At 46.2% G+C, this 20,289-nt stretch overlaps 1 protein-coding gene across 1 annotated transcript in view; it reads right to left on the minus strand.

Annotated features, from left to right (window-relative positions):
• SYN3 (synapsin III) overlaps positions 1-20,289 on the minus strand; it is a 459,720-nt gene that overhangs the window by 75,246 nt on the left and 364,185 nt on the right.

Raw genomic sequence — 20,289 nt, forward strand, 5'->3', positions numbered from 1 at the left:
GCTTGAGGGTAAAGGTTTTCCCTTCTAATTATTTAGTAGTAACTTCAGTCCCCCTGCTTGGATCTACCTGGTCAGGGGTAATCATGTCCTACTCTCTGTGCCATCTGTCCTTGGTCCTGGGTTGTCCCTGACAGTGCTGTCTGTACTGACCCTCTGGCTGCCTTGAGAGGAAAGGAAGAAACTGGCCCTTCTCTCTTGTGCCCAGAGTCTAGTCTGACATGGAGGTGCTTTGAAGGGTCTGCTGTGGGTCACGGAGTCATTCGATGGGCCTCATCTCATTGTACCCATGCAATGGCTCCATGAGGCAAGCAGGGAAGGTTTTTAATGACCATTTCACAAATAGGAACTCTGAGACTCAAGGTAGGTGCTGGGAAGGGGTGGAATTGGGGCTTAAAGGTAGGCCTGTCAGACTCTAAGCCTGATGTGAAAGGTTTTCACTAAGATCTAGCTCAGGGCTTCCTGTAGTAGATGCTGAATAAAAAAATTTCCCCCTTTTTGATGCTGATTTTTTTTTAAAGATTTATTTATCTAAGAGAAACAGAGAGAGAGAGAGAGAGAGAGAGAGCATGAGCACACAAGTGGGGAGAGGAACAGAGGGAGAGACTTTTCAAACAGAGGCTCAGCTGAGTGCAGAGACTGACATGGGGCTCGATCCCATGACCCATGAGCTCATGACTGGAGCCGAAACCCAGAGTCAGATGCTCAAATGACTGAGTCATCCAGGCACCTCCAGGCTATGATTTATCATGTCTTGGTGCTTAGAGAGAACAAATGCATCTTTTAAAAAAGGCCAATGTTTGATTTTGATTTCAAAAGCAGTATGTACTCACTATATAAAAAGTTTGGAAAATGTAATAAAGTGTTATGTTGTTATTATACAGAAGACAATAAAGATCACCCTCAGGGGCGCCTGGGTGGCTTAGTGGGTTAAGCCGCTGCCTTCGGCTCAGGTCATGATCTCGGAGTCCTGGGATCGAGCCCCACATCGGGCTTTCTGCTCAGCAGGGAGCCTGTTTCCTCCTCTCTCTCTGCCTGCCTCTCTGCTTACTTGTGATTTCTCTCTGTCAAATAAATAAATAAAATCTTTAAAAAAAAAAAAAAGATCACCCTCAGACTTTCAACATCTGTTGGGGTTTGGTTTTTTTTTTGACATTTTATTTAACTTTTTTGGTAAATTTTATTTTTTCAGTGTTCTAAGATTCATTGTTTATGCAACGCACCCAGTGCTCCACACAATATGTGCCCTCCTTAATACCCACCACCAGGCTTACCTATTCCCCCTAATCCCCTCCCTTTGAAAATGGTCTTCTTTTTTTTAAATCCATATTTTTTTTCTCTTCTCATTTGTTCTACCTTGGGAGTATACTGAATATCCACTTCTGCTTCCTGCTCTTTCCACTTACTGCTCTGTGCTAAGCATATTCCTGGTAGTGATTACTTGTCCATTTAATAGTTATTACAAAATATTTCACATATGAAAAAGACTTAAAGAGCATTATCATGGCCATCACCCCACTTAAGAAATAAACCACTGCCCACATAGATGAGGCCCCTGATAGACTTTCTTACTGTACTCCCTTCTCTCCCAGCCAGAGGTAATCATCATGATATGATTTTATTTATGATATGTTTATTGTTGCCTCACATTTATTCATATTTTAAGTATTATTAATACATTTTAATATATGATTCTCAAACAATATACAGTACACATGTTTAAACTTTATGTAGTGGTATCAAAACAAACTATTTTTGATGATCTTTTTAACCACATTATGTTTGTGAGATTCATGCATGCTCCTCTATACGGCTCCTCTATGTGGATTAGATTTTTACAGCTACATAGTATTTTAGTATATGAACACATTACCATTTGTCTACTTCCTGCTGATACACATTTAGGTGATTTCTATTTTTCCAATAAGTGATACTAGTGCATTCCCCCTGCATGTGCAGGGGAGTTTCTCCAGGGCACATGCACAGGAGCAGAATTGCTGGGGCTGGGCAACGGTCTTCTCAGTTTTGCCAGGTATTGCCAAATTTGCTCTCCAAAGTAGTTATATCGACTTACGCTCTCACAGGCAGGGAAAGAGCCCCCAACACCTGAGGTTGAAAGAATTAAATTTTACCAACCCAAGGGATATGAAATGGAATGAATGGGTGCACTTTCACCAAGTGGCTTTCGTTCCCCAGAAGAGTTGTCATACCCAGCCATCCACTCACAGTCTTCGGACACCTCCAGCAGTCCAAGAACTGCCCAGGTCACTTCTGGGGCTTTATCTCTATCTCATTTCAAGCTGGAGCATGAGGGATGGGGGAACAGGTGTGCTCTGACTTCCCCTCCACTTCTTTTGGCCTCATTATCTTCCTACATGCTGATGGGTACTGGAAAGAATGTGGGTGTTGGAGTTAAACTTACTCTCTAATCTGGGGCTAGATATCTAACCTTTTTAAAACTTAGTTCTTGGGGGGCACCTGGGTGGCTCAGTGGGTTAAAGCCTCTGCCTTCAGCTCAGGTCATGATCCCAGGGTCCTGGGATCAAGCCCCACGTTGGGCTCTCTGCTCCGCAGGGAGCCTGCTTCCTCCTCTCTCTCTCTCTCTGCCTGCCTCTCTGCCTACTTGTGATCTCTGTCTGTCAAATAAATAAATAAAATCTTTAAAGTTAAAAATAAAATAAAATAAAACTTAGTTCTTGGATCTGCAAAATGGGAATGATATTGCCTAGCTTACTTGATGGTTGTGGGAAGAAGAAATGAAATAAGGAATGTCATACTGCTTAGCACCCAGGGGAGGTTCAAACTCAAAGTGTAAAGTAGGACTGAGGGGAGGAAGGAGCTGACACTAGTTCATGGTAGTAAGGACAGAGGTGAAGAAAGGCTGGATGAAGGAGGAAGGAGAGCAGAGGTTGCTGCTTGGCAGTATGTGATAGTATGGCAGGAGGTGAAATGAAGTCCAACAAGGGAAATCTAAAGGAACTTAGCAATCATCTTGCCTAGCCCCCATGTTTCCATGTGGTGGGAAGTAGAATTTCTAGGAATGCTCCCCAAGGTGTCCCACTCTAATCTCTGGAGGCCGCAAATGTGATGAGATTGTTATACAAAGCCATATAAGGATTGTTTTATGTTATATGGCCCATGTGACCCTAAAATATGGAGATATATCTGGGAGGATCTAATCAAATCACATGAGATCCTAAGAGCGGAGTACCATCTCAGGCTGGTGGCAGAAGGGGGAAGCAGAGAGTCAAAGCAGGAGAGGGATTCAGCACATTATTCCTGCTTTGAGATGGGGGTACTTGAGAAGGAATGGGGGTAGCCTCCCGGAACCAAAGGTGGACCCTGTCTGATAGCCAACAAGGAAATGGGGGCCCTAGGTGTACCTCATTGTAAAGAACTGAATTCTGTCCTGACAGGAATGAGCTTGGAAGGGGATCTTGAGCTCCTGAGGAAAACGCAATGTGCTGGCACTGTGATTTCAGCTTTATGACACCCTAAGCAGAGCACCTTGACATGCCAGCCTGGACTTCTAATCTACAGATTTGTGGGATAATAAAGAGGTGTTCTTTTTGACAGCTTAGTTTGTTAGAGCAGCAATAGGAAACTAATACATGTGTGTGTCCTCCTAGAAACTGAAGCCCAAAGAGTAAAAATGATTGTTTTCATGCCCCACAATAGCAGAACGAGAAGTCAAGCCCATAAGTTTTAGGACACCTGGTTGACTCAGTCAGTTAAGTGTCTGACTCTTGATTTCAGTCCAGGTCATGATCTCAGGGTTATGAGATTGGACCCTGCATTGGGTTCTGTACTTGGTGGGTTTTCTGCTTGAGATTCTCTCTTCCTTTCCCTCAGCCCCTACCCCATCTCTAAAATGAATAAATAAAGAAATAAAATCTTAAAATAAAAAAGAAGTCAAGGCCAGGAGTTTTGACTCTCAATCAAGCACTCTGTCTACCAAGGCACACTTCCCTGGGGACCACATGTGTATCTAGGGTACAATAAATTCTTTTTTCTAATTATAATGATCCATACAATAATATTGGATCAAATGAATTCACTGACTGGAGTGAGAAGTACGTGGCTGACACTGTGTTTTTTGCTATGCAGGACACAGGAGATGGAGCCAAAATTTCTTGTTTTAGAGAGGTAGACTTCATGCCCAGTGTGGTCTAGTGTAGGGCAACTCACAATCCTAAGATCAAGACTTGAGCTGATAGCAAAAGTTGGACACAGCACCAACTGAGACACACAGGCACCCTGGGAATAGTATTCTTTTTAGAACTGGATGGGAAGGCTCTAGGCTGGTGTTGGAGAGAAGAAAGAGGCAATTTGGGGCCAGGTTGCTGGGGGCTTTCAAAGCTGAAGGCAAGAGTCTAGATCTCTTGGATGGGCAGTGAGGAAATAGTTCAGATCTGGAAAAGGAGAGTGACCTGCTTGCTGTAGGAGAGATAGATTGTATTTGCAGACGCTGACAAGTCATAGACCAATCTGGAATCGATTACAACTAAACCTAGTACCACTGGTTGGGCCGGGGCTGGGCCGGGGCTGGCCCGGGGATGGTGGAGAAAGTGGAGACACTCCTGAGTTTTTCTTTTCTCTCTTTTTTTAAAGTGATGCTTTAAAAAATTGAAATAATAGTGTTCAAATGACCATAGAAATCCAAGATGAGGAATCTCCACAACCTCATCATCTAATCAAATCAGTGTTTGTATTGGTCCATATTACTTTATAATCCCCATTTATATATCCAGTTAAAAAATGGAATGTTCTGCAATAATCTTAGAGGTAGAATTTGACATCTATCTTCTCATTTAACATTATACCCTAAGTTTTTCCCTGCTATTTTGCCATGGTCTTTTTAATTTTTCTTAGATTCCCTCTCCCACTCCACTGGGCTGGGGATCTCACCTGCCTGGTGTGTCTAGTGCATACTCCTGCCCATTGCTTTTTATCCTTAATCTTTGCAAATATATATATGGTTGAGGTTGCTCTTTGTTTTTTCTAAAATGGCTCTTCTCACTGAATATCATGCCATGTACACTTCTTCTCCCACCTCAGTAGGTATACCCCTAACCCAATAGTTTTAAAGTTTCACAATATTCCACAGGACACGGGTGCTATAATTCTTTGGCCATTTCCCTATTAATAGACATTTGTGTAACATTCTGTCTCTCTCTCTCTCTGTCTCTCTGCTACTACAAACAAGACTACCAAATATCTTTGTACAGGTATCCTTACAAAGAAGTGTCCTAATTGTAAGGACCTATTTAGCCAGAGGCTTCCATCAAGGTTAAAACAATAACGTTGTTTAACCCTTAAACTCTCCCTGCTCCCCTTCCCCCAGGGGACTTACTTAAAAACAAGTCCAGGTAACAAAGCTCAAATACAAGGGTGGGTCAGGCCAGGTGGAGACATCCGATCAGTGGGGGGATGCATACTGCCTCCCTAATCACCAAGGAGTATGGGCCCCACCCTTTGGGCACCTTTTGGGCGCCAATCCTAACCAAGGTGTGATAGGCTAGTTCAAATGTCTACTAGGGTAAATTGTAATTCAATTGGTCACCTAGCATCACCGTGGAGTTTCCTCTGTGTGTTAGTTTCATTGGCCACCTGTGCGTGGCCAGGCCCAACGGCATGGCCTTTGCCCTTAAAAGCTAGTCTGTGAAACAGAGAAGGGTCGCCCTCTCTTTAAGAGGCGCGGCCATGGCCAGTCAGTTTGATTCTTGATGCTTGGCACGAAATAAAGCTTTGCTTGACCTTCGCTTTATATCAGCCTTGCTCCTTTAATCATGGACCCATTTTCGGGGGGCGTAACACTAATTCCTAGGCAGGCCAAGAACTTTTCAAGGGGAAAATTGCCAGAATTTGAAGACATTCTGGTAGGTTTCTCAAGTGGTTTCTAAGGGCTCAGGAAGTGAAAGTGGGTGCAGCCCACCATACAATCTCCCAGGCTAATGACAACTGCATTTCTGGAGTGTCTTGTAATAGCCAGGAATGGTACTGGGCACTCTACATATGATAGCACCTTCCTTTCCCCATGAGACAGGTAAGAGATCAGAGGCAAGCCATTTGCCCAAGGTCAGGAGGTGAGGAATGGTGGAGCTTCTCTCCCCTTTCAAGCTCTTTCCCTTCCTTAGCTGTTCAACTGTGTTGCAAGGGCCAGTCCCATTTCCACTCATTTGCAACAGGCCAGCCCCTCCCCTAACACAGGTCACGGAGGACAAAAAACATCTTGTCGGCTATTTTCTCTCTTCTCTTCCCAACAATAGCTTTATTTAGTCCCCTTGGGGATGGGAGGCCGCACCAGCCTCTGGCAGGCTCCTTGTCCCTGCTCACATGCCCCGGGGGCCCCAGAGTTCAGCACTGCCCAATGGCGTGAGAGGCCTGACATCCTGTTAGAAGAGGCAGATCAATTTTTGAAACCAGAGATCCCCACCCTGATAAGGGCTCTATTCAGCAGTCTCCCAAGAAGCCAAAATAAGTAGGGGTGGCCCAGCCATCAAGCTGGCTGTTCTCTTGGTGTGGGGGGAGGTGGAGTCAGAGCAGCGGGAGCCCAGATTAGTACTGTAGCACTCTCTTCAAGTCATGGAATTGGAGAGCTGGGCTCTAAGGGGCCTGCTGCAGCTTCCCCAAGAAGGAGGCAATTCTCTCTGCATTCATGAGTCTCTGGAGATTTAAACACTTTCAGTGTCCAGTCCTGGCTAAGTATGGAGAAAACAAGGCCAGAAAGAGTCTGGAGGAGGAAAAAAGTCAAGGACTAAAGAAGCTTGGGAAGATTTCAGTGAGGAGCTAGGTGTCCATTTCATGCCTATGAGCCTCCACCTGATCTAGTTCTTGCTTCTTCTGTTTTGTCTTCTGTGTTTCCCTCCTACCCATCCCAACCTCTGCCTACCAGTTATGTATTAACCCACAGGACTTTCAGTTCTTTACTCAATGGGCCACACTCCCTCTAGCCACAGGGCCTTTGCACATGTTGATCTCTTTCTCTGAAATACCCTGACTAATGATCAATAATATAATATTAATTCAAATCAATTCAGTGGACACTAGTTGAGTGAGAACCATGTGGCTGGCAAGTACTGTGCAGGGCACGTATTAAGATTGAGACAAGGCCAATCCCTTCTCATATTTGGCGTCTCAGTTGAAATGCTCTGTCTCCAGAGAGTTTTCCCTGGCCACTGGTCTAAAGTGGGTGTTTCTTATTGTCTTCTCTATCACACTCTGAACTTGCCCTCCATAGTGCTAGGTACCAAGTGCAATTATATGTTCATTTCCTTTGTGTCCATCTCTCCACTCCCCTATAGGAGCTCGCACAAAAGAAGGGGCTTAGTTTGCTTGTTCATTTAATATTAGTTTCAGAGGTAGAATTTTATGACTCATCAATTACATATAACATATAACACTCTGTGCTCAACACAAAACATGCCCCATCCCCCACTCACCTCCCCTCCAACAACTCTCAGTTTGTTTCCTAGAGTTAAGAGTCTCTTTTGGTTTATTTGCCACTGTATCTCCAGGCTCCACACGAGGACTGGATATAGTAGACGCTGTGCATAGGTAGTATATTGTTGGATGGGTGTTGGAGAAAGCCTCCCCTGGCAGGAGAGGTATCATGTGCTAACAAGCAGAATCAGAAAGGATTTGGGGACAAGCTGTTGATAAAGCTGGTTTGAGCAGATGCTTGTTGGGGAAGCAGTGTGAACTAGGGTTGGTCTGGACTATGGGGAGTGGCAAACTTGGGGGATGCTTGCATCAGAGGTAGGAGTTCGGGATGCACTCTGTGGGCACTGAGCAGCCATTGAGGGTTTGTGTGCACAGGGTAGACATATACAAACCAGGTTTAGGAAGACCCTTCCAAAGGCTGCAGTAACAGCAGCTCCCATTTCTGGAATGCTTACAGTGTAGCTGGCATGGTGCTAAGCCCTTTAAATATATCACCTCACCTAAATCTCTTGATACTTCTATGAGATAGCTCCTATTTTTACCCGTGTTTTACAAACAAGGAAATGAAGGCCAACAGAAGTGAAGTTTCTTGCCTAAGATCACTCAGTAAGAAAGTGGGGGAGCTAGGATTTGGCCAGAGCTCAGTGCCCTGCTTCCCACATGGTACTACTTCTAGATAATCATTCATTGAACCATCAGGTGCTTCCCCTGTGCCCAGAAACAGGGTCCACTCATTTGATTTGCTTGGGCAGGTGGGTGGAGGCCAGCAGACTCATTAGGACAAGGCCAGCTACTCTAATAATCATGCAGTTCAGGGAATGGAAGGAGTAGCACGACCTTTGGAGCCCGAGGGACCTCCAGAGTTCACATCTAGTTCCAATACCTATGGTTATGAACCCTTGGGCAAATCATTGACTGCTCTGTGACTCAGTTTCCTCATCTGCCAAACAGGAAGATCCTTGAAGAATCAATATTATAACAGATGTGAGTCACTAAATTCTCACTGCCAGTGAAGAGGCTAACACTGAGGTAGAAGATGTATAAACCGGCACGTAGTAGGGCAGCAATCCACACTAGTTCCCATTCTATTCCCTTCACAGCTGGGATCCTGGGGACTTGGGTAGGGGGAATGTTAAATGCTGATAGACAGGACTCATTCAGTTCTCAGATATAGGAAGGGGAGAAGAGAGGAGAAGGAAGCCTGATGCCCATGTTGTGAGCAGGAAACATGATGAAGTCTTTGACAGAAATGGGGCAGCCCAGAAGCAGGGTTTGTTTTGGGCATTTAAAAAAGACTCATTCAGAAGAGAGAACAGAAATATCCTGGCAGCTGCTTGATAAACCTTAGCCTCGTTATGCAGTATCTGACAGAATCTCCTTGGAACGCAAGCTGCACACAAAGACACTCCTGTCTGGAGGGAGGAGAATGGATACAATGACCTTTGACAGCCCTTTCCAATTCTATACTGCTGTGACAAATCCATAAATTCCTACCTAGATGACTGAAACAAGTTGAGACAACAGCTTATAGGGCTCTGTGTGACCTGCTCCCTGCCTTCTTTCCTACCCCCATCTCACCCATGTTCCCCCAATAGCCTCTCTGTCCCAGACTCACTGGATTTCTTTCTGGCCCTGATACTCGCTTTGGTCCCTCCAGCCGCAGGGCCTTTGCACATGCTGTTCTCATTGCCTGGAACACTGTCCCAGCTCCTCCCAGCCATGCTTCCGATCTCAGCTCTAAGGTTGCTTCTTCAAAAAGCTGGCTCTCAGCTCCCTGCTTAGGTCATGGCCTGCTCACCTCTGTCTCCCTCCTAGCACTTCTGCCATTTTTAATTTGTCTGTGTGATTGCTGGATAAATGTCTCACTCCCTCACTGGACTGTAAGCCTATAAAGAGCTGTGGATCTGTGTCTGTTGTTGCTTATCATTGAACCCTTGGGGCCTCTCCTGAATTATAAACCTGTCTCCTACACCCAGCCCTGAGGTAGTCTCACAGGCACCTCCAATTCAACATTTCCAAGAAACCTTATGAACCCCTCCAAAATGCTCTCTCTTCCTCCAATATCCTAACCTCAGTCACCGGGCCCTCCACCCACCCAGGTGCCCAAGATAGAGACCCTTCCTGCCTTCTTCATTCTCAAAACTGCCCTAGACCCAGGGAGGGGCCCAGGAAATGTTTGCTGAGTGAGTTCCGTGGTTTCACCCCCGCCAGCTTAACGCTCTCTGCCCTTGGAATCCCACCTCTGAACCCTCTGCATCGCCTCCTCCTACGTTTAGTGTGTCTTGGAAAAATACTGGTGGCATATTTAGAAAAAATTAAACTAAACCTGCCCTACCAAAATACAAACATTCCTTTCTCTTACATTTCCTGTTTCCCTGAGAAACGGAATAGTCAAAAATAAACAAAGCGATAGGATGGCAATATTTGTCCGCAGATATGCTTTGCTTGTTCTCACTGTGAGGTTTATGGCACAGAACAGGCTCGGGCCACCAGCCTGTCTCCCATGAGGATTCTCCTGGGTGCTGCTCACGGTTCAGACAACATCTCCCGTGAAACTGTGGATCTGGGACCATCTGAATTGACTCGAAGCATCTAAGACTACTCTGAATCCCATGGAGACACTCCTCCATGGCATTTCCAACTGCCTGGGGTTTCCATGTCACTTTCTTCTGCTCACAGGCTGCTCAGTTCCATTTCCCGGTGGGGAAAACCCCTGTGACAAGTCCAATGAGCCCTGACATCGTTCCTCTTCTTAGCGACTTCAGAAGATAGTTCCAGAATAATCACACCACAGGAGTGTCTGCATTTCTTTGTTTCAGTTTATATCCACACTGTGATGTCTTAAGGTTAAAGATACATCCAAAGCTTTGCTTAAAGATACACCTGTTGGTGTTGTATGGAATGAGCACTGCTTACTTGGGGCTAGGAGCGAAGGGAGATACCATTTTCTCTGGGTTGGGGAAGCTGATTCGTGGAACACCACAGCATGAGGAAGAAGAGGAATGCAGGCTTTGAAGCCTGTTGGTGTCCCTTCCTACAGGTGCACCCCAGGAACAAGTCTCCTAGCCTCTCAAGTCTTGGTTGCTTTTTCTGTAAATGGGCAGAGGCACACCAGCAATTCAAGGGATTGTGAAGATTTGCGTTTGTATGTCAAATACATGCTCCTGAGAGCTGGATCACAAGCTGAAATTCTTCGGGGATAATTTGAACCAGCGGATTCACTTCCTAGAGCAAAACCCCCTGATTACCGCCTGATGCAGTTACGAACATTTCTTTCAAAGTTTTCATCTCTGTACTATTTAATGTAAAAATTGCTTTGAAATGACCTAAAAATTATCATTAAGTTGATTAATGGATTGATCTGATATTCCTTACATAAAAAATGACTCTATGCATTATTTTCTAGTACAGAAATATACTTAGCCTCTGATGATGGCATACTGTCTGGTTTTTATCCTGTAAATCTTGCATAGCCTTTCATTTAATACAGAGAGCTCTGACCCATCACAGCTGCAATGATAGTACCAGACTTTTAAAAATATTTTATTTATTTATTTCGGAAAGGGAGAGAGCTCAAGTGCACAAGTTGGTGGCAGTGAGGGGTGGGGGCGGTGGGAGAGGGAGAAGCAGACCCCCTGCTGAGCAGGAAGCCCACCATGGGGCTCAATCCCAGGAAGCTGAGATCATGACCTGAGCCGAAGTCAGATGTTTAGCCCATTGAACCACTCAGGCTTCCTGACTTTTTTTTAAAATACAGCTTTATTGAGGTATAATTTCTATACCATAAAATTCACCTTTTTATAGTAGAAATTCAGTGTAGGATAGTCACGGAGCTGTGCAAATATTATCACTATCATCTGATTCCAGAACATTCTCATCACTCAGGATGAAATCCCATGCCCATTAGCAGTCACTCCCCAGTCACCCCTCCCTCTAGCCCCTGGCAGCCAATGCTCTACTTTCTGTCTCTATGAATTTGCATATCCTGGAAATGTCATATAAATGGAATCATTCAGCCCATGACCTTTTGCAATTGACTTCTTTCACTGAGCATCATGTTTTCCAGGTTCATGCATGCTGTAGCAGGTGTCCGGACTTCATTCCTTTTTATTGCCAAATAATATTCCATTGTGTGGATGGTGCCTGATTTTTAAATACACCTTGGAATGGTCTGGTTGTGTATTTCCAGTGACTGCAAACCATGAAGGCAAATGAATGTCTTAGCAAGTTTCAATGAACAAGGATAATACTTTGGATCAGAAAGAATTATATTAGCCAGTTGGGCATCTCACGAATGTATACTATTTGGGAGGGACGCGGATTTTTTACTGGTAAACCAACACTGGCTGGCAGGTATCTGCATCCTGCCTTGTCTGCTCTACTCCCCATTGTTTCTTCAGCCCTTGCAAACAGAGAGCCTGAGCCAGATCACTGGGCCAATTACTGAAGCAAGCAAGACCTCAGCTTCTAGCACATTCTTACTGACTTTGTCATCCCATAAACAAGCTGATAAAGGGAAGGGCTAAGAAAGATGTTTAGGAGCCAAAGAAGGAAGTTTCAAGAAATGTTGGTATGGGGTATCCATGAGTAGAATAAGAGAGAGAAAATTATCCCTGGTTCTCCCTTTCCCTTAAAAAACCATTATCCCTTCCCTTCTGAAAATGACCTAAGTTATCCAAACACTTATGGGTACCTTTGAAACCATTCAGACAGGAAGCTTTGAGGGGTGGATTTTATAATCCTACCACCAAAGCTAAAATTGTGATTGGCCTTATGTGTTTATTTTCATGTTTATTGTTGAGCTCCATGAGGGCAAGGCCAGTATTCATTTTGTTCATTGTTTGCCCAACACACAGCAGGTGTCCAGTATATGTTGATAGAACTCAGCAAATGAATGTAGAACAGAGTGCTGAGAGCTGTATAAATATAAATATTCTCATTATTGCCACCACCATCATCATCAGTACTGACCGACTGCGCTACTTTTAGAGATGCTCTCTCCCTGGCATCGAACTTCCCGTTGTTCCAGGAGCTCAGTACACTTTTGGTATCTCTATCCTTATTTGGGTCCCACCAAGGCACCCCCCTTCCTTTAGCCTCTCCTTCCATCTATGGAGGAGACTGCAAAGCATAGTGAGCACTTGGGTGCAGCTGCCTGGGCTGAGCACAGGGCTCTACCACTGCTGAGCTGTGTGTCCTTGGGCAAGTTATTTCACTTTTCTGTGCAAAGCACTTAGCTGTGCATGTGGGGGAGGGCTGGAACCATGCTAGCTGTCGGTATTATTGTCAACCTCCTGCTGTTCTCCAACTGCTTCTGTGTTTCCCCATCTCACCGCTCCAGGCTTTCCAAGGTGACACCTGCCAAGAGCAACCTGGTCTTCCAAGTTAAAGGCTGGCAAGGGTTTAAGGGGTCACCCGTGTGGCCAAAGGTCTGCAGTCAATGGATGTGTGTTGGCAATGGGGAAGGCTGTCCTGAGGTGATGAATCTGAGCCTGAAGACAGAGATGGACGAGGGTCTTTCTGGCTCTTTCTTGGCCTAGAATCAGGAGCTCTGTTTGGACACCGTGGAGGGATCTGATAGCCCTCGAAGGTCACCCCAGTCTACTCTTCCTCATGGCGCTATACACTGGTGTCTCCTGCCTGATCTGACAGTAAGATAAGCATTGTTCTACCTGAGAGGGTCAGACGTGGGTTTGGACCAATCAGCACAACAGAACTCCTTCCCTATATGAGGATATAGGTCAGAGAGACAGAGATCCTGCGCAGGGTCATGTCTCTAACTAGCACCCTCCAGCCCCCGCTTTGCTCTGCCTCCGTGGTTATTTATTTCTTTTAAAGATTGTATTTATTTATTTATTCATTTATTTATTCATTCATTCATTCATTCATCCATCCATTCATTTACTTATTTAAGAGAGCATAAGCAGGGGGAGCAGCAGGCAGGGGGAGAGGGAGAAGCAGGCTCTCTGCCGGGCAGGAGCCCGTTATGGGGCTCTATCCCAGGACCCCGGGATCATGACCTGAGCTGAAGGCAGACACTTAACTGACTGAGCCACAGGCACCCTGCCTCTGTGGTTATGCATAAGATGTAAGAGAGGGAAAGCATTGCCTTTGCTTCATCAATAAGGAAACTGAGATGCAGGGAGAAGGTACTTGCCCAATGCTACAGAATGAAGCTGCAAAACCAAGCCTTAAACTCTGGGGTGAGGCCCTCTTGCCAATTCAGAAGTATTTCTGCCCCAACCCCTGCCTTCTCCACTTTAAAAAAAAAAAAAAATGTTTTCTATGGAACACATGCTGTGCCTGTCCCATGGGAGCAGCCCCTTGCCTCCAAGGAGGCTTTTATTCTGCAAGTTTCAGACAAACGTTGAAAAAAAAAAATACTGTTCCCTGAGGAAGAATGGTGGGAAGCTTTAAAACTGTGCCCGCTTTTTCTTGGGGCTTGCCTGAGACAGACGCTCTGCTCAGTGCTCTTGCGCATTTTCCGCTGGAGCCAAACAAAAACCCTGGACACGTGCAAATGGACAGGGAAGAGTGAGAGGGGGGAGATGGCAGACAACAGTCACAGCCACAGTGGTCAAGGCCACGGTTCCATCCCAGTTCTGCCTGTTCTAGAGGAAGTGAGAACAGCCACCAGGTGGAAACGCTGCTCTCAGTTTGGGAGTGTGCTGTAGGGGAATGCTCACTTGGATAAAGGAAGGAACTTGGTCTCAAAAGCTTGCTGTGAGGCCGTTTAAAAGCCAGATAATGTCACCCCAGCGTTCAGAGAAGATAGCAGGCAGACTCCTCACCTCCAGTTGCCTGCAGGAGCAGAGATATGGGGAGAGGAGGGTTGGTTTGAGGATTGTTCTCACCCTCCCTTCCACGCCTCTGCAGCGGATCAGAGGAGGTGCCCTGGGGAGAAGGGTGGGTGCCCAAGCAGGATGGGGACAGCATCTCCACAACAGTCGGGGGAGGGCAATGGGGCAGAGTTTCCATAAGTTCTCCACTGAAGGTGTCCAAGTGGATGCAGCCAAAGGAAAAGCCGTGAGACCAACCCAGGGTCACGACTGGCCTGGAAGATGGCAATTCCCAGTTCCTGAAGCTTCTAGGGAATGCTGGATGACTCGGGTTCTGGGCAAGTGGGAGAAGAAGGGAGCACTCCTTTGTACCCAGCTGGGAGGTGGAGGGAGAACAACACTGTCCAGGTCTATGGAGGGGACCCTGAGGGAAAGGGGCATGGTTCCCAGGACTGGCTCTCCTGCACGGAGAGAGAGAAAGTGAGGGCCGAGCAGGAGCCCAGGGCAGTGTTGCAGAGAGGTACTATGAAGCCCTTCACCGCAGGGTCTGCAGCTCAGAATGAGCAGGGAAATTTCTACCATCTCTCCCGGAGGGTAAAACTATCAGGACCCGAGCAGACACTGGGACCTTGTGCCAAAGGCCAAGACACGTCTCTGGATGTAGGACTTCCTTCCTTTAAGGAAGGAGTCATGCTGGCCACCGATGATAGAGGCCAAAAATTATTCAGTGTCTACATGAGGCAGGCTCCGCAGCAGCTGAATGGGCCCCTCTTACTTCGTCCTCCTGAGCATCCCGTCCTAACTCTGCTGTTATCATCCTTAATTCGCAAGTGAAAAATTGAAGACTGAATTAAACATCTTGCCCACGTTGGCGGAGGCCAGAGTCCATGATTTGGGAACACTGCCTCTCATAGAGAGGACCCTACCCTTAGGGGCTCACAGGTTATTATAAGATCTATAAATGAATGATTTCAACTCAATAATGTAAGCATTCAAGAAAACTATGAAGAAAATGCTATTGAAGCAAAGAAGAGTGAGTATCATCTGTGAGGGAGAGGGATTGCTGGAAGAAGTCTCATGGACAAGGAGACATTTGCACCGGGCTTTGCTGGTTAAATAAGAGTTTGCCAAGTGGAGAAAAAGGCTCTTCAGGCAGGAGTGTCCCCAAAGAAAAAGCATAAGGGTGTGAAAATTCTTGGAGGATTTAGAAAACATCAGGGCAACTGCAGGAGTAGAAGGTCAGTAGAGGGTGATCCTGGGACAGCAGGGCTGGCCAGGGTTTCACATTTAAGAAGACCTCAAATTTGGGCTGGGCTCATTAATGTTTTTTCCAAATGAGGATATACACACAGTCGTGGTGTGTGTGTGTGCGTGTGTGTGTGTGTTAACAACAATGGTTTGTTAGATGTACAAATTAAAACTGTACCGCAACCGTGGTTATCCTGTGCTGGAATTTCAAAAAAATAAACCTGGTGTCTCAAAAACTGAAGGACTGTCTTTGTCTTTCAGAAACACCCCCTGAAGTATATTCAGATAAAAGGATTGGGTTTGCTTTAAAATAATCCAGTGTGGGCTGGGAGTGTAGAAGTGACAAGATTGGGCATGCGCTGCAGTGATGGCGACATGGTCATCATCTTTCTCTACTTTCTTTGAAAATTTCCATAATAAAACAACATGTTTTAGAGAGGCCTCCCTTACTCCGAGTGGCTTTGAGGGGCCCTAGGATGTCCCTCATTGTGAGAGAGGATGAATGAAGAGGAAGGGGAATCATGGGCTGAAAAGTAGATTGGAGCCAAATTGTGAAAAGCCATGTACACTATTCTGAGAGGTTTGGACCGAATCCCACAAATGACAGGGAGTCCAGGGAGAAATCTGTAGCAGGAGACTGACACCGTTAGATTCACATTTGGGAAAGCTCGCATCTGGAAGATGGAAGGGGTGGGTGTGTTTGGGGAAAAGGGATGGGGGCAGGTGGAGGACCCAAGCTAAGTCAGTGGCCACGGGACAGAAAGGAGGGATGGATGTGAACAAGATCTCCTTCATCTTTGTTTTCCCAGCATCAGGCTCAATTACAGCTCCTTGTCACAACAAGTAATTCCTTATTGTGATAGGTCAATAAGAATTACTTACTGCCTCTCTGGCTAGACGAGGTGTGGCCAGACCATGCCCATCTTCCTCCCTCCCTATCCCTGGAGCCGGCCCAATGCCTGGTAATAGCTGATGGTTGAGTAAATGGGTGCATGTACAGCACAGGGCCGTCTCTGATCATGAAATCTTTGAGGAAGGAATGATTCAGTCCCGCACAGCACCTGATCCATCACGTAGCCCTTTCATCAATGTCTGTGGGTTGGTCTAAACTGATGTGAAATTGTAGGACACCAGTGCCGGAGGTGGGTGGGGGGGGGTGGTTCTCCCCTTTGGAAAAAGCAATTTCCTCTTAGCACAAGAGCTTCCAAAAAGGCAGTGGTTTCTGAGCTGAAAGGGGATGGGAAAAAACAGGCCAGGCACAGGGTTTGTCCATTAATATGCCAGCCCTTGAAACTTAGGTCTCCATCTCTCTCTTGGTTCCTTGATGAGATGCTTCCTCCATTTCAGATGGATGGTGTTTTTCCCCCTTCTAAAAAAAGCTTCTTGATGCTTTTAGATTAGGCAAATGAGCAAGGGCTATGTTCATTTTTTCCTCCTTTCATTTTGAAAATGCGTGGCGTGCCAACAGGCCGTTGGACGGAATGTTCAGAGGCCACATAATAGAACAACAGAGGCTTCCAAGCTCCTAAATCACTAACCAGACAGGACAATCCCAGCTCTTGGGACTTCGAGACCCCTGGGCCAGCACTATGAGTCCCCAACAAGTGAAAAGATGGCCCACGGCCCGAGGTCGCAGCCGGGAAGAACACTCCTATGTCGAGGAACCGGAAATTCAAAGTGGTCCACGGCTCCTTGAGTTCCCCTCTCTGACAGCTGCTTACTGATGGAGGAAAGCGTGTCCTTGTCTGCAAAATTTAAGGGAGTTGGTCCAATGCCAATACTTCCTTTCTGAACTGTAGTTTGCTCATTGGTAAAATGGGTCAAAGTGAAGGTATGCAAAAGAATAAAGAGGATCTCAACGCATCTCCTCTCTCCGGGATCTGTGATGTGTTGAGCTCTGATACCCAAAATGGGGTTCTTGGACCAGCGGTATCAGGGCTCTTGTCAGAAATGCAAAACCCCAGCCCAACCCCAGACCTACTGCTCAGATGCTGCCTTTGGCAAGATGCTCAGGGGATTTGTGTACATGTTAAGTTTTGAGAAACATTGGTTTCTCTGACCATGTGATCTTGGCTAAGTTACCTTACTTCTTAAATTTATTCATTTATAAAATAAAAGATATTACTTTAAATGGCTTCTAGATCTGAAGTCCTATAAGGTTCAGGGACTGCTAATGAACACCAGCCTTTGATCCCAAAATGTACACAGGATTTTCATCCTTGTTTAAAATGTCGGGTTTTGAGACGCCTGGGTGGCTCAGTTGGTTGGACGACTGCCTTCGGCTCAGGTCATGATCCTGGAATCCCGGGATCGAGTCCCACATCAGGCTCCCAGCTCCATGGGGAGTCTGCTTCTCCCTCTGACCTTCTCCTAGCTCATGCTCTCTCTCACTGTCTCTCTCTCAAATAAATAAATAAAATCTTTAAAAAATAAAATAAAATAAAATAAAATGTCGGGTTTTAAAGTGGCCAGATCATCAGCGAACATGTATTGAGGAGAGGCTGCTGGGCTGGGCTGTGTTAGGGTGGTGTGGAGCTGCAAGTATGACTGTGTCTCCTAGACAGCCCCATTTGAAAATATTGTGTCACATGATTGGCTCTTAAATCCCAAATTTTGGTTCCAAAAACACAGGCTCCAGTAGCATTAGACACAGTCCCAACTCATGGTAGATTGCTTGCACCGATGTTCCCAATTATTGGCTTCCCTATATCCACGTCCTTTGCAATGTGACTTTATAGGTCCTTCCAACAAAAGATGGAGTCTATGTCCCCCCACCCCTTGAATGTGGGATGGCCTTGTGACTTTCTTTGGCCAAGACAGTGCAACAAAAGTGATGGTGGAAGTGCCTGGGTGGCTTAGTCGGTTAAGCGTCTCTCTTCAGCTCAGGTCAAGATCCTGGAGTCCCAGGATCAGTCCCGCATCAGTCTCCCTTCTCGGTAGGGAGTCTGCTTCTCCCTCTAAACCTTCCCTTTCTCTTGCTTCTTCTCTCTCAAATAAATAAAAAAATCTTAAAAAAAAAAAAAAAACATGATGCTGGGTTCTGAGCCTAGTGTGCTCGGGGCTAGCATGAGAGCAGCAGGAGAGTTCCTGAGAGTTAAAGGGGAGGGGCTGTCCCTTTAGAACAGTGAGGCAGGACAGCACTGTCTTGAGGACCAGGTAAGCCTGGGTCCTGGCTACCTTTGTCTTCTTCTGCCTCCTTCTTAGGGCAGGAATGAACCAGGAATCCAGGTGAAAACGCCTTTCTCCAATTTTAACACTTGCTAGGCATTTTAAAAGGGGATCAATGACGTTGCTAAAAGACTAGAGCTCTATCAGAAAAAAATCTCAGCCCAAGAGCTAGCAGGGCAGCTGGGTTTCGCCATTGCTGTTTGCTCACAGCTGTGTGGGTGGTGGTCTGCACCAGGGTGCCTGGCTGGTGAGGGGAGGCAGAATGGGCACTCATTTACAGAGCCGCGTGTGCGTCTGGCACTGGAGACTGCTTTTTCAGCTTGAAGGAAAGCAGCCTTTTCCAAGTCACCCCCCTCAGAGGGGGTGTCTCTTTCCTAATTCACTCAAGGTCTCCACATATGTTAGTCTCTCCTCCAGAGAGAAGGATAAAAGAGCCATGGGTGTAGCCAAGAGAGGCCAGTTCTGGGTTGAACACTGCCTGCAGGACTTTCACTTTTATTTCTCATTTATACTGCCCTGTAACTCTACCAGGTATGAATTACTGTGGCCATTTTGCAGATGGGAACACTGAGGCTCAGAAAGATGAAGAAGCACACCTAAGTTTACCCAGCTAACAGAAAGGGGGGCAGGCATCTTTGCTCAGATCTGTGTGAGCATCCTGATGCCCAGGTGACACCAGCCAGGTTTGAAAGTGGTGACAGGTAGGGCTGCACCCGAACTCAGATTCAACTTTACCTGCCTAACCTTGACACCTCATTGCCTTCCCTGCAGAAAGGATGGAGTGAGCTCTGGAAGTACGAGCTAAGAAGGGGTGTTCTGAATCTCCACAAAAGGCCCTGTTTACTTATCATCTCACAGCTGGGCTGGATTAGTCCAGCTTCGGAAACAGCTTTCAAAAATCAGCGGGCTGGAAAAGTCCAATTTGTCCTGGAGAATGCACTGAGGCCCCACCCATGCTCGTCAGTGTCCCCTGCCCTGTGTCCCCATGCCTGACCTCTTTATTTTTGTGGTACCTTTCCACCTCTTTCTCTGGACCTTGATCAAAAAAAGTCTCAGCACCTTTTTTCCCTCCTCTGTTTCCACCTTTGTCAAAATCTTGAAAGACCAAATTGGAAGGAGAAGCAGAGGAGAGGAAATTCCTTTTAGGGCTGAGCTGCCTGGAGTTCCTTTCAGTTCCTGCCTCATTTCTGTGAGGCCTACCTTTATTGAGTTGAGGTGTGGGTCTTGAGAAGCTGGGGGCTGTGTTTGGGGCCATTAGTGAAGCCCAAGTTCCTTCACCCATTAGGGGCAGCTCAGAGGGGGGCTTGAGGTGACCTGGGAGAAGGGCAGCTGGAATGTATTTTCTCACAGCCACACTTGGGTTAACATTCCAGAAAGTCAGGGCCAGGAAGGACTTACAGCTCAGCAAGTCCAAAAGGCTCTGACCCTGGGCTCCTTCACCAGCTGCAAGGGGCTGTGGACTTCCGGAAACTAGGTGCAAAAATGTTCCTCTCTATGTTTAAGGAATTGTATTTCTCAAGGAGAGGCTCAGTGGGCTTCTTGTGATTCTAAAAGGGGGTGGTGACACTGCCCTCTAAAAGTTAAGTACACAGAACACTTCTACTTTATATGTATTTTTTGTAGAAGGGGAAACTGAGGCCCAGAAAGGTGAAGT

Source organism: Lutra lutra, chromosome 8 (genome assembly GCF_902655055.1).
Source record: "Lutra lutra chromosome 8, mLutLut1.2, whole genome shotgun sequence".
NCBI classification, from domain to species: domain Eukaryota; kingdom Metazoa; phylum Chordata; class Mammalia; order Carnivora; family Mustelidae; genus Lutra; species Lutra lutra.